Here is a 14,080-nt window from a genome sequence, read left to right on the forward strand (position 1 = left end):
GGCCAGTCTCAAGGTTGTGTTGGCCGTCTAAGAGACCGATCTCATCTCGGCTGGCACTGCTCAGAATGAAGCCGAGCAGGGGCGTCAGCGTCTCGATGTCGAGTGCCAGAAACTGCACTCCGCCTGTGGTGGTGAGTTCTCTTCTATTTTGTGTTGCGCTTTTGGCTTACTATACCTGGTCATGAACTAGTTGCTTTCTTCATGGTTGTGCGCAAGGGTGCTCTCAGATCTGGAGGAGAAGGCAGCTATGAACAAGAAGATGTTGGAAATGGGCGACCAACTAGCGGTGTTGACTGTCTCCGCTCGGGCTCTTTGTGACGTCATGCTCGGCGCCGGCCGGGGGAATGCCCAACTGGAACTTCATCTTGATGAGGCCTGCCTCTAGCAGGATCCCATGATTTCTAGGGGATTCCGCTGCTGTGTACATGCCACCTTGACAAATGTTGGCTCACACTATGGTGGCATTGATTTTGATGCTGTTGGTCGAGATTACGCATAGAAGAAGTCTAACAACGATATCCTCGCCATAGGTAGTGCCACCACTCATGGTGCGGAGGTCCTTGCAGGTACGATGTCAGCCGTCTGCATCCACTGCTAGTACCTGACTTCCGGTGTATGAGGGTCTTTGGTGTAAGGGTTCTATGCTATGTGGATGGTCTTATTGTAATGGACATGCTAGCAATTTGTGTGTATAAGATGTGTGGTTGGCACATTTGTTTGCCATTTTGCTACCTTTTCACTTTCTTCTCAATGGAATTGGAATGTGCTCCATTCCCCTTAGTCCTGAACACGTAGGTGTGCGTTTTAGCCTGGGGCTAGCCCATGGGGCTTAAACAATGTGTGGCCTGACGGTGCTGTGGGACGTCGAGGGCAGGTCGTAGATCTGGTATGATGCAAGAGGAAAATGAGCAGGCGGCAAGAGTTCTATTTGTTCTCGTTCCTTTTGCCTTGAGCGAACTAGCGCCCCTGTTCCCTTTAGGCTCATGCGTGGGTGCCTAGCCTTGCCTCAGGAGCTGGTCCATGTGGCTTAGCCGAAGCGACCTCTTTGGTTTGAACTGAGAGCTCAAGGAGCGGGTCACTAGTTCGTCATGGTGCGAGGAGCGATCGGAAAGGACTCGAAATGGGTCGCTGGGACGATGACAAACAATACTGCTCTTTTGAAACTCATAAGTGCATGCCCATATGTGTAGCCCCATGAGTGAGTCATGTCCGAACCGCTGTTGCGAGTTGGATTGGGTCACTAGATAGGTAAACGGCGCTAGGATTGACTAGTATGGGTATCATGTTCTCTGGTCTACTCTACAGCTTGGCTCTTAGTTTTTCAGAACTGTGAGTGAGCCTACATGTTTTTGTGAACGTACTGAGGTAGAGAAGGTAGGGATAGAGTTGACATGACTGAGTGGTGTACTGGAAGCTATCGTGTATCTGGTCGTCATTGCTCAGGGCACATTAAGCCCCCGAGCATGTGCTCGTGGTGGAATCGTTATGGTTTCTTGACCGCAAGCTGGTGTGGATGCTTCCCTATCACTTGGAATGGTCGTAGTCGATGTGGGTTGACCTCTCGGGCGGCCTTGGGTCGATCCTTGTTGGCTCGGCATCCTTGGCGGGCTTGTGAGCCCCTAGGGATGGCTTCTTCATGTCTAGCTCATTGAAGTCCATGGCCGGGAGGGCTTGTGCGTTCTGATGCATGAGTCATCGTGGCACGACGACGTCGCAGTCGTCATGTCTCTGCTTCTGGGTGTGGTTGCCGCTCTCGTTGAGGAGCAGGTGTGACCAATAGTGGGTTCTAAGGGTGATGTGGCTCGATCTGCCTAGCTTCCTCGAATGAACGTGCCTCCATGTAAAAGCTAATAGTTCGCAATGGCATGATGGACTGTTAGTCTGTCATGAGGGATTTGACCCTAGTTCTAGTCTTGGCCTTGCAAGGCGTGGTGCCGGATAGCCACCTGATCACTAGTGACTGCCGTCGCTTGGCGGTGGATGGCTTCATCGCTCATGTGCGCCCTGATTAGCCACGTTCCACTAGAGGCGCTTCCTTCTCAACAATGAGACTGCGCGACTATCCCCTACCTGGGATGCCAACTGTCGGTGTTTTGTAAACCGACTAGTGAATTTATACAAATGTAGTGCTGCTCTAGGAAGACGATGGTAGCATCCAAAACACACAAGGAGTTATACTGGTTTAGGCCGGAGCCCTATGTCTCGTCTCAGAGGTGATTGAGTGCATATTCCTCGCTTGAATTCTCTGAAGTTCTTACAATGGAGGGGTGCAACAATGGTGGAAGAGGTAGGAGAGCTAGAGCTAGAGCTAGAAGATGGACTGCTCGAATGAACGCCTCAAGAGTCCAAAGATGATAGGAAGGGTGCCCGGGCTGCTCTAATATAGAGTCCTAGGGCCAGGTCACATACAAAGAAGGAGGTTCTCCCGACCGAGGGGTCATGATCCTAAGGAAGGAAACCTAGCTAATTTGGTTTGCAAGTACTGCCGTCTTGTGGTGCATGTCCGGGTGTGGCTATCGTCATGGTCATATGCCCACATCGTGGCATTGTGTGGCGTGTTGCTACAGTGTCGGCCGTGGTGGCACTGTTGGCATGGTGGTGTTTCGCCAGCTGTCCTGCGCAACATGGTTTCATCGTGGCCTTCGTCATCGCCTCCTGATCTCCCGGAGGCATCGTATAGGAGTTGGTGGCTGCCCCCAGGCCGTTGATCGTCTTGCTGCTCATTGTGTCGGTGGCCATGATCCCGTGCTTCAGGGGTCGTGGCCCTCGTTCACTTAGTTGGCCTCAAATGTCAAGGCCATCGTCGTGGCCCCCATCCCATAGTGGGTGGGGTCGTACATCTATCTTCTCAGGCCATATTTGGACGGAGGGACGCCATACTGGCCATCACAGCTCGGCGGTGCTGTCTTGTATGTGCTATGTGGCGCAGGGATGATATCTGACCGGGCTGAGGGGCACTGTTGTCCCCTTTGTCCTTGCGTGGTCACTGTGGTGAGCATGCTCTTGTCAGAACAAGTACGCTTGGCGGGGCTCGATCTCTCCCCGCCCCTCCTAGAGGTCTGGATGGGGGAGAGGTCATGAGGAATTGCGCAGCGCGCAGTGAAGGCTGAGGGAAGAGGTCGTGGCCTACCCTTGCCCTTGTGTTTGGCCTCGATTGTTTGGGCTTATACTAGCTAGGCGTACCGTGGGCTGCCTGAGCGGCTAACTAATCAGTGTCTTAAGATACATGAGGTATCATAGCCCCCGACAGTTTGCATCCATGAGTTCATAGGGGTGAGTTTGAATGCGTTGTGAGTGTCTACATTGTACCGTGTAATCTCAAAATAAGCCATCATCTAAGGGTGATGCATGCAACAAGCACATTTGTTCTAAGGGCAATATTGTATATCAACCATTGTCTCACTACGCCGGAAATGCACAATCACTGCCAGTTGTGCTTGAGCCGGCAGTGGTGACTTAACATTGGCGGGTCATAAGCCTAGGATCCAGAAACTTAGCATCACTGCTGGCTCAAACCAACACCCGACAGAGGTTTCTTGAAGTAAGTTGCCACCATCTTCTCCATGCTTATTCCAAACCATAGTTCCATGAACCCCTTAAGCAGTAGATGACAACAAATTGGCTCCATGTTTTGAAACTACTTCTGACTTTTGCAACCGACACATGTGCAGTATATGTATCCATCATTCCATATATTATTTGTGTTGCACGCCTTGGTGGCCTCCAAAAGACTCGACTGCCTTCTACGAATCAAGCAGACATGGATCCAAACAGTACATCCATCCGTGATCCATATGTGAATAACAACATGAGTACAATGACCTAAAGATGGCAGATATGGCCTCTTTCACTCCCTTGTCTGTGATCCTCCTACAAGGCATGCAATCGAGGGACAAGAATGTCAAGCCGGTGAGCAGCCACGCATGCGGCGCAATCGAGCCACCTCGTCCACTCCGTTGCCCTCCCCGATCGAAATCTGCTATGGGTCCTGAAGAATATAGAGGTCTCCAGCAACACTCTAAATGAGATCTAAATTATGCATGAATAAACCAATAGTAGTAATGCCAACAATAATGTATTGTTTAAAAAGTACGATGATATGGACGGATCACTGATGGAAGACGAATAATTGATTAGAACTGGCCCACTACGTAAAAAAACCATTTTTTTTTTAGCAACGGGACGAATTTTTTGTAGGGGCGGCTGGTGATAGAGCCGCCCCTACGAATGATTGCCAAATGAGCCGCCCTTACAAATCAATTTGTAGGGGCGGCCGGTGTTATCAGCCGCCCCTACAAATGGTCCGATTTGTAGGGGCGGCTGGATATTGAGCCGTCCCTACAAATTAATTTGTAGGTGCCTCTACAAATGGAGAAACAACCTTGGATGGAGAAACAACCAAAATAAAAGTTGTAGATTTCGATAAGTTATGAAACTTTGTAATTGACAACTTTTTGATTTGAAATCATCTTATCAAGAAAAACTACGTTTGAATTTCCAAAAATTTAAAATTTAAAATTTTTAAACGACCTCGGATGGACAAACAGTAAAAATAAAAGTTGTAGATCTCGATAAGTTATGAAACTTTGTAGTTGATAACTTTCTCATTTGAAACCATCTTGTCATGGAAAACTACGTTCAAATTTCTATTATTTGAAATTCAAATTTTATAAGTGACCTCGGACGAAAAAACTATCAAAATGAAAGTTGTAGATCTCGAAAAGTTATAAAACTTTGTAGTTGACAACTTTTTCATTTGAATTAGTTTAGGGCCTCAAACAATCAATTTATGCTCAGTTTTGTATAATACATGGGGAATCAAAATGGATTGTGGACACAAGTGAATGTGAGGTGTAGTGGTAGAGGAGATGATGTGCGAGAGAGAGGTCGGCGGTTTGAATCCCGGGCGACGCAGAGTGTGCAAAAATCGTGAAAAAATGCTGCTACCATAGAGTGAGGGTGTGTGTGGTTGCCGATGAGGACCTCCTTGGTTAAAAAAGAAATTTGCTATTTTTTTGCCCCGTTTTTCGTTTCTGGAAATTGATTTGTAGGAGTGGCTCAATATCCAGCCGCCCCTACAAATCGGATTTATAGGGACGGCTGATAACAGCCAGCCGCCTCTACAAATTGATTTGCAGGGGCGGCCTGGGAACCTGCCTTTACAAATCGATACCAGCCGCCCCCTAAAAACGTTTTCATAGGGACAGCTGGGAACCGCCCCTACCAAGAAGCACGATGAACGAATGCAGAAAACATCGACCACCAAACTAGGCTACGTTGTTTGAGCCTTTTTTGCTACACAGATGCTTAATTAACATAAAGCCTGCTACGTCATATATACTTAGGGTATTTATATTAGCATGTGGCTGGTGAATTTTGTTGGGGTCCGTCGACTCCTACAATATTCAGAAAATTTTAATTTTTAAATTACTATTTGATTCAAGGTTCAATGTACAATATACTTTAGTTGACCGATATGATATTTAAGGCTGGCTTTGCCGTGTTATGGAGGGCATATCGGAGTAGTGCGTAACCGTGGACAAGAGGAAGAAGCTAACTGTAGCGGAATATGTTGCGTACTATTTCTATTCTAAAAGAAATCAATTTCTAGTATTGTTCTAAGTCAAACTATTTTGAAATTGATAGTATGTATTAAAAAGAGCACTAATATTTATAACAGAAATTAGTATTATTACTATAAATTACTATAAATACGTACCATGAACTATATTTTAATAATATCCTTGTTTGGTATCATAGAGATGATATTATTCTTTTTATATATAAAGTTAGTCAAACTTAAGATAGTTTTTTTTTCTGATTACGCAGTACAACTCAAAAACTCACAATGCACATACATTCACCCATATGAACACACACATTCAAACCCTATGCTTATGAGCATCTTTGAAGATTGGGCTGGCAAATTCTCGAGATTGATAAAGTCACTACATGCGCCTTGCTGTCAACGAGAACGTCTCCTACCACTGAAAGCACAACGCCGCTAAATCCTAAAATATTCGCTCCCACGGGGAGTGAAAACCCAGGATCTAAGGTGCTACTGAGGCTTTAATTTTATAACCACTAGGCTACAACCCTTTCGCAAACTTAAGACAGTTTGATTAAGTACAGCTGTAGAAGTTTTTGTTCCAGGATAGAGGATGAAATGGTGAAGCCCATGCACAGGATCACTTTTTTTAAAAACAAAAGTTATCACTGACATAAATGGGCTTGTGGCAGCAGTTCTTGCTGATTATGTTCTAGGCTGGATTGACCCAGATGGAGTTATCGTCGTAAGTGATATAAACTACTCTAGCTAGTTCATCGGTATATACTATTTTGATAACCATGTAAACATGCACGGTGTAGGCGTCTCAACTTAATCACTCCAAAGAGAACGTAATATTTTATTTAGATATAGTGGCCACATGCGATGGACAAGTTATTTTTTCCTTTCACAAACAGACATGGTTACAACATCTTCATATAAGGACATTACAAGACAGCGACTGTTGCTAGAACAGTTGAACCCTTTATTAATTTAATACTAACAAAAGTATAACAAAGGGACAAAGAAAACAAATAACTCTACGACTTCAAACAAGGAAGGACGACCATGGCCTCCAACTTTAGATTGGCTTATATGGAATTTATGGGTAGGCATTGCCATATCCAGTTCCGGCACCAGAACCACCTGCCACCACCACCATTTTCACTATTTCCTGTGCCATCACCAATGCCGTTAGCACTTGCACCCGCATCACTTGAACCATGCCAATACCTGTTAGCATAACTAGAGCCAGAACCGGTGCCGCTACCGGATCCTTGAGCATTGGAATTCCATGCACCTCCAGCTTGTCCTCCACCCCCACCACCACCGGCACCACCGGCATTAGAAGATTCTCCTCCATAAGGACCAACTCCTTGACTATATGTACTAGATCCTGAACCTGACCCTAACCCTGAACCATATCCGGACCCACCATATTGGCTAGTTCCACCACCTGCACCACCCCCTCCAGCACTTGCATGGGCACCATAAGGACCACTATCACCTGATCCGGTGCCAGACCCAGACCCTAATCCCCCGCCATTCGCATATCCGCCGCCCCCTCCCCCTCCAGTGCCAGTCCCATCAGCACTAGAGTATCTAGCCACCCTTACAGCATTGGCTAATCCCAAGCTCATGAGGACAATGAGCCCTAGTGATATTAGCTTTGTGCCAGACATTGTGAGCCACCACTATAGAGTGTTTGAGTTGAGATGAGTTCCCAGTGAATGCTGCATGGGTATTTATAGTGCTGGAGACCACGCAGTGGTTCTTTACTTTCATAGCTTGCACACGTTAATGGTAGTAGTGTTTCAATAGGAGACCAAGTGGAAGCTTTTAAAATCCACTGGAATTAATGGAGCTCCTTTACTTGAACATTAAGTATATGCAAGTTGCAAAGTAGTACTTGTTACGCTCTCTTTAGATGACTAGGCAGACCAGCTACGTCTCATCTCCATCCATAGATTGTGGATGGCGCAAATTAAGTTTTAGCATTCATCATCGGTGTTTGGAAGGCCCATTGAAACTAAACTAGCTCTTTGCCGATTTTCGGACTTGCACTGGTACTAAAACAAGCTTTCAGCTATATATATACGAGACAAAACTGTCCAGGCACTAAAACCTTTCACACATTAGTACTTGTATTACTAATTATTTTTTATATAAGGTAGCGAGACGACAGTTAAAAAAGGGGCGGAGGGAGTACACTCCATTTGACCCTGCCTCAGAACAAAAGGAAGAGTGATTTTTTTTTTTTTTAACTTTCGCAAGGATTTATTTTACCTTTTCTTGGCTTTTGCTTGGGATGAATAGTTACGGTCCAAAAACTTGTAAAAAACATGCGTACTACAGTAACTCAAATATGCATGATCCTCATGACTATGTATTTGACCATTCTCTCCAGCGCTGTGATGCATGCAGAGCTGGTGACACGACAATCAAAAGATACCGAGATCACCCATAGTAACGTAACCCAGGGTTTACATATCTTTTGGGACTAACAGTACTTTGTACTTTGTACTTTGTACTTTGTACTTAAACTCTTAAAGAGCATCACATTATAGTATCACATTATCAGTACTTTGTAGTTAACTCTTAAAGAGTACGCTTGAAGATTCTAATTCGTTGGTAGAATGCAATATATGTGATACAAATTTAATACGAACAGGGCATCCGCCCCAACTTCCGTCCGGATGTGGCCCCGTGATCCCCACTCCTTATCCCATCGGCATCGTTATCCCATCCCGTGACCCACCCCGCACCCACTCGTTGCTTCTCCGGCATCCTGTGACATAGTCCGCTCCCCCCGCGTGCCACTTGTTGCCGCTCCGCCGCGCCCTCTCCTCCGCCTCATCCTCCTCCTCCAGATCTGAGCCCTCCTCCTCCTCCGCCTCCTCTGGATCTGAGGGGCGCGGCAATAGCTAGGGTTCCGGCTGAGCTCTGTTGCACTAGCCTTGTGTTTGCTTGTTGCAACAAGTAATATTTATTTATTGCATTAGTCTCTCTTTTTTTGTTTCTGATGTTGCATCTCGCATAGCCTTCTTCTGATGTTGCAACAAGTAATTTCATTTTGTTGCATTGGTCTCTTTTTCTGATGTTGCTTCTCGCATTGCGCTTTGTTTTGTTGTTGCATTAGCCTTGTTTTGATGTTGCAACAAATAATATGTCTTTGTTGCTTCAGTTTTTTTTTCTGATGTTGCTTCTCGCATTGCGCTTTATTCTGTTGTTGTAGTAGCCTTGTTGTGATGTTGCAACAACTAATATTTGTTTGTTGCATTAGTCTCTTTTTTCTGATCTTACATCTCGCATTGCAGTAGCTTTGTTTTGTTGTTGCAGTAACCTTGTTCTGATGTTGCAAGAGACTTTTTCTGATGTTGCAAACAAGTAATACTTCCGATGTTGCATCTTACATTGCTCCGTGTTGCAACAGATCTTCCGATGGAAAATTTCTCATTGGACATTCGGGTGATGAAGCACAGTGGGGATGGGGCGTAGAGGGCAATGGGCGCGCAGGGGATGGCGATGCGACGAGGCACAGGTTGCGCAGTGGGGGACAGGCCGCACACGGGGGCGCACTCGTTCTATTGCATCGGATATGTCCACTTTATTTCCACCGTTGCTTTATTCGATGAGATTTGGATGACTCCTATTATCTCAATTGGATGGTCCCAAGGGGCGTTCGGACGTCCGGGCGCTAGTTGCGCCGTATGTGATATCGACTACTAGCATCATGTATATAGATTTTCTTGTTTCCTCACTAGTCAACACAGAGATAAGGAAGGAGGCCAATAATACTGAAGCACGGGCTGAGATTTCCTGCCTTTTCTTTTTATTTTTTCTAAATATTTTAGTTAATTATTATTTATTTAAATGTTGTATGCATTTTCAAAATCAAGGGCTACAGATTCATTCAAGATCTGTCCTCTTATAAGGTAATGGGTGTACCATAGCAAAGCTCTTTTCTCATATATATTTGGTTAAGGTTGAGTATACGTGACTTCTCGAAAAGCGACAATGGCAGTTAAAATGGGATGGAGGGAGTACACTCCATTTGATCCTACCAGGGAACAAACAAAAGATCGAATGATTTTTTTTTTTTTACTTTCACATGGAATTTTTTGCTTTTTCTTGGCTTTTGCTTGGGATGAATCGTTACGGTCCAAAAAAACCTGCAAAAAACATTCATACTACAATATACTCGAATATGCATGATCCTCATGACGATGCATTTTACCATTCTCTCCAGCACTGTGAAACATGCACAGCTGGTGACACGACAGCCGAAAGATAACGAGATCACCCATAGTAATGTAACACAGGGTTTATATATCTTTTGTATCAGGCTCTAGCATTATACAAACAGTATTAGTAAACGACGACCTACATGCATGAAGTCTTAACGGACTGCATGCATGCATGTTTGAAGATCAACACAGTCATTCCCTGATCACCCAAACGATTCTGTTCTCGCAGTGTGTGGTTGACATCGCAGAGGTGACCTCGAGGTTTTGGCAACAACTTTGACAAATTCAGGCACGGGCGCTGAAGAACTACTCCTATAATGTGTGCCTGGCAATCTCGATAAGAAAGACGACTCCTAAGGTTAATTAATTAGTACAATGTAAGCCGTATAGTAGCAAAACAATCCTTGAAGGCTTGAACTAGGACACCCTCGATGGCAATTTGCAAACAGCTAGCTAGATGAGGCTTGAAAATAATAAAAAATGAACATTGTAGTGGAGGGTTTCTAGAAGATCATGCTATACTAGCTATTTGACAGTCGCTAGCTATTTCGTCTCTCTCCTTGATAGCTAATAGAATTCTTCTTAGACTAGCTATCTCAGAACCATTGGGGATACCCTAAGTGTCGACTCACGGTAGTTGGATAGGTCAGGCCGAGATTGTCTCTGATAGCCGTCTGATAATATTGTGAAGAAAATGCTTGCACAGCCATACTAGCTAATGTAACAATACCAATGTAACGAAACATAAATTCCTTGTAAGTTGGTTAATTACATCGTGATGGCACCCATTGCTTAATTACATAGTGATGACACCCAGTGACTTGAGTGCATCGGTCTTATCTCGCTGCGAGATAAAATTAAGGAGAACTTAATAAACCTAAAACATTGTGCAGATCGATGGTCCTGGCTGTGATGCAAGTTGTGTGACGCGCCACAGGTTTCATGATCAATTAGGGCACTCACTACTACAGATTGATTTATCACTATCGCCACTTTCACTGTTGTAGCGATAGAAGCGACGATGTTATACTTCCACCGCCGGTTGGACCGATAGCTAGGCCTCCTACGAAGGAAACCGATAGTTCAAACTTATACCATCGACGGGTTAACAATAGATGCGGCAGTGGTATTGTCTCCGTCGCATGAAAAGCCGAGCCAACTGGGATAGACGTTATGGCGCCGGCCCTACACGACCGTTTGGTGCACCGGCGGTAGTACATTCAGCGTGAGTTATTTCTCCATTTCTCAACTACCCACAACATTGTTGCATCACCATTAACTGCTCCTCTCCGCTTCCTTCTTCAAGGTTGGCCTATTTAAGCTGGGGCTGAATGCGCTTATTGGCAATCCACATACTCTTTCCTCCTTAGATACAGATAGATATAGAAAAAGCTCTTGAGCCAATCATCTATATTTTCTTCATCGCCATGGCGCTCCTTCCCCAACTCTTCCGGCGGCAACAGCTACATTGGGAGAAGGCCTTCAAGATTGGGTACTAACGGCATCCAGCGCAGCAGGGGCTGCTCGATCTAGGTGCTAGTGGAAGTTTTGCAATTAAGGGGGTTCGCTTAGAGACCGGCTATAAGGATCTTTGCAGCCATCTCTCAACCCACCCATATATTATCTTTCTCACAAGTTTCTTCTTGCTCTCTCTCTTGATCGTGAGAGGTGCAGATGCTAGTGGAAGTTCCACCTCACCTTTTCTTTCACTTTCTTGAATAGCTCTGTGTTCCCATTTCCAAGCCTACTGTTCAGTCTGAGGAATCAAAACGTGAGCACCACCATATCCTAATCGACAAGGAAGTTACTAGACAAGAAAGGTGGACAAAAAATAGTTTCCTTCTTTGAGATGCTGGTGGAAGTTTTGCGAGGTGCTGCCTCATCCTTAGCTTGCACTGCCTGTCTCCAGACTCGACTATAGGATGTACTTGTACTTGATAGGTCTTTGTTATTGTACACCCAGTAATCTTCAAGAGGTCTTTGTTATTGTACAACTGTGGAATGTAACTCAAGTTATCAATGAAATTGTTGTGATGATTGTTACCGTATCGTTTATATATAGTTTTTGCCTTAAAACAATTAATAACTGAATGGTTGTGATGCTTGTTACTCCATTTTTTGAAGTGTCGTAGTATTTGCCTTGGCTACACATATGTGAGATAAAGCACCTCACTGAGATGGTGCTAGGGGTGAAAGTATTTGCCTTGGTTTATTTGCAAATTGGTTTGCTATGTTTGCAAATTGTCATTATTGCAGCTCCCGTCGCCATTTTATACGTTGATTCAGCATTAGTGTTAGATCGCAAAGTGCAGGGAATCAAATGGTCCATGTCGTCTTCCCTGCTCTGCCGCCCGCGACTCGCGTGGGTGGCTATGGATGTCACGGACGTTGACTGTTGCCTTCTTCACTCGTGTTTATTAGTGGAGATGACTTGAATAACTCGTATTAAGAAATTGGAAACATGTGCAAGAGAATCTGAGCTGCATCATACGAGAAGGTAATTGTAATGAGTTTAGAAATGAATCATACTTGCATATCATTGTATTGAGGAGAATGAACAGTTTATCATACAAATCCCTGTCATCCAGACACATACATATCAACATTGATCTGCCTATAATCCACCACATACTTATGAAGAACCTATCACATTCATTGCGGATCCTACACTCCTCGCTACAGAACATAGCCCACTTCTCCCAACCTTCCCATCCTGCATGGTCGCCGTAGCCTCCGCACTGATGTCCATCCTGGCGACGCACCGGCATGGACAGAGGAGGCAGAGGACTAGACCCACCTGGTGCCGGCCACACAGCCAAGTCCTACAACACGAACATGGCTTATTGGAGGCGCCTAGGTACATTTCTCGTTGTTGACACAAAAATGTGGCGATGTGATCAACACATAGCAAGTCAGAAGATCTGAGTGGAACGAGACCAGAGATCTGCTTGGCTTCAACATAGAACCAGTCGATTCTAAAAACCCAATGATGTGCCAGTCAATTTGACCTACAATAGACAAGGAGAGAAAATCTTATCAGTAATTTAAGGTGGAACATGTCGGTGTTGCACCAAACAGTTCCAACTGTAGACTAGATAGCCGATTCAATGAGGCTATCGACTAAATAGTCGATATCCAGCGTATTCATGAAATGAAGATCTTTAAATCAAGGATTATCGGCTAATATTAAGCGATAATGATACGAATCAAAATAACCGATGCTCATGAAACATCAGAAAGCATCATCGGTTAAATGCAACATGATCGATATAAAGCGTCGAGCCGATAAGTCTGATGAAAAGAGTATAACATGCGAACAAATTGACTGTCTAATATAAATGAATCCACAAACAGTTTAGAGTCTAATCTATTATCATCAATAGTGAGATTCCATTGGATCGATGCGGCTATGATAATGATAATAAACTAAAGCTAAAGAATCTATAAAACCATCTATATGCTGACAGATTCATAAAAACATGCTATATGCGTGAGAGTATAGGCAAATCGACTAAAATAGCCGATGCAGTCATAACAAACAAACAGAGTACATATCTTGATCATGAACAAGACCACTAATCGATAACTTCTAATCTAAAGTCTTATCAGTGAGATTCAACCAGATCGATGCAACTATGGTAGTGTCATTAGATTAGATCTCATTAACTAGTGAGTTTATTCAAGATTGAAATATGTTTTTGGATGCATACTATGTTTGACTGGAATAGAGATAAAATAGTCGATCTAGCTGAACTAAGCCATCAATTATAAGATTTGAAGCGTGACCAGATCAAAGGACGACCAATTAAGATGATATGATGCCGATCTATCTCTATCTCAATAGGGTGATTTTGTTATAATTAATAAAACATTAATTATAGCAAGATCGATAACTGTGAATCAACCAAAAATAGCAAGGAAAATCTTACTAATCTTAGCAGATTCGATAACCGGTGATATTGTATTAAATAACAGGTTATTTAACACAAGATCGATAACTTTGATCTTTATTATGATTCGTAAGAGATCAATCAGCTGATGTAGCCTTACAAACTACGATACAGATCGATAACTAACTTATATTATGGCTCATAAAAGATCATTCAGCTGATGCAGCTTTACAAGCACAATACAAGTCATGACGGTACTCACAAGTAAGCTGGAGGTCGATTAGTCGATGCAGCCCTATTTGCTGAAGAACTCGTCGAGATCTACAGTACTCCTACTCCTAATACGATGACGAAAGCCGAAAAGATTGTATTGATTGGGTGTTCATCCATTTTTA

At 44.0% G+C, this 14,080-nt stretch overlaps 1 pseudogene; it reads right to left on the reverse strand.

Moving 5' to 3' along the window:
• Positions 1 to 6,430: 6,430 nt before the first annotated feature.
• On the reverse strand, positions 6,431 to 7,230 carry LOC136530782 (putative glycine-rich cell wall structural protein 1; annotated as a pseudogene).
• Between the last annotated feature and the right edge of the window lie 6,850 nt (positions 7,231 to 14,080).

The sequence above is a fragment of the Miscanthus floridulus genome, unplaced genomic scaffold (assembly GCF_019320115.1).
Source record: "Miscanthus floridulus cultivar M001 unplaced genomic scaffold, ASM1932011v1 fs_201_2_3, whole genome shotgun sequence".
Lineage (NCBI taxonomy): Eukaryota > Viridiplantae > Streptophyta > Magnoliopsida > Poales > Poaceae > Miscanthus > Miscanthus floridulus.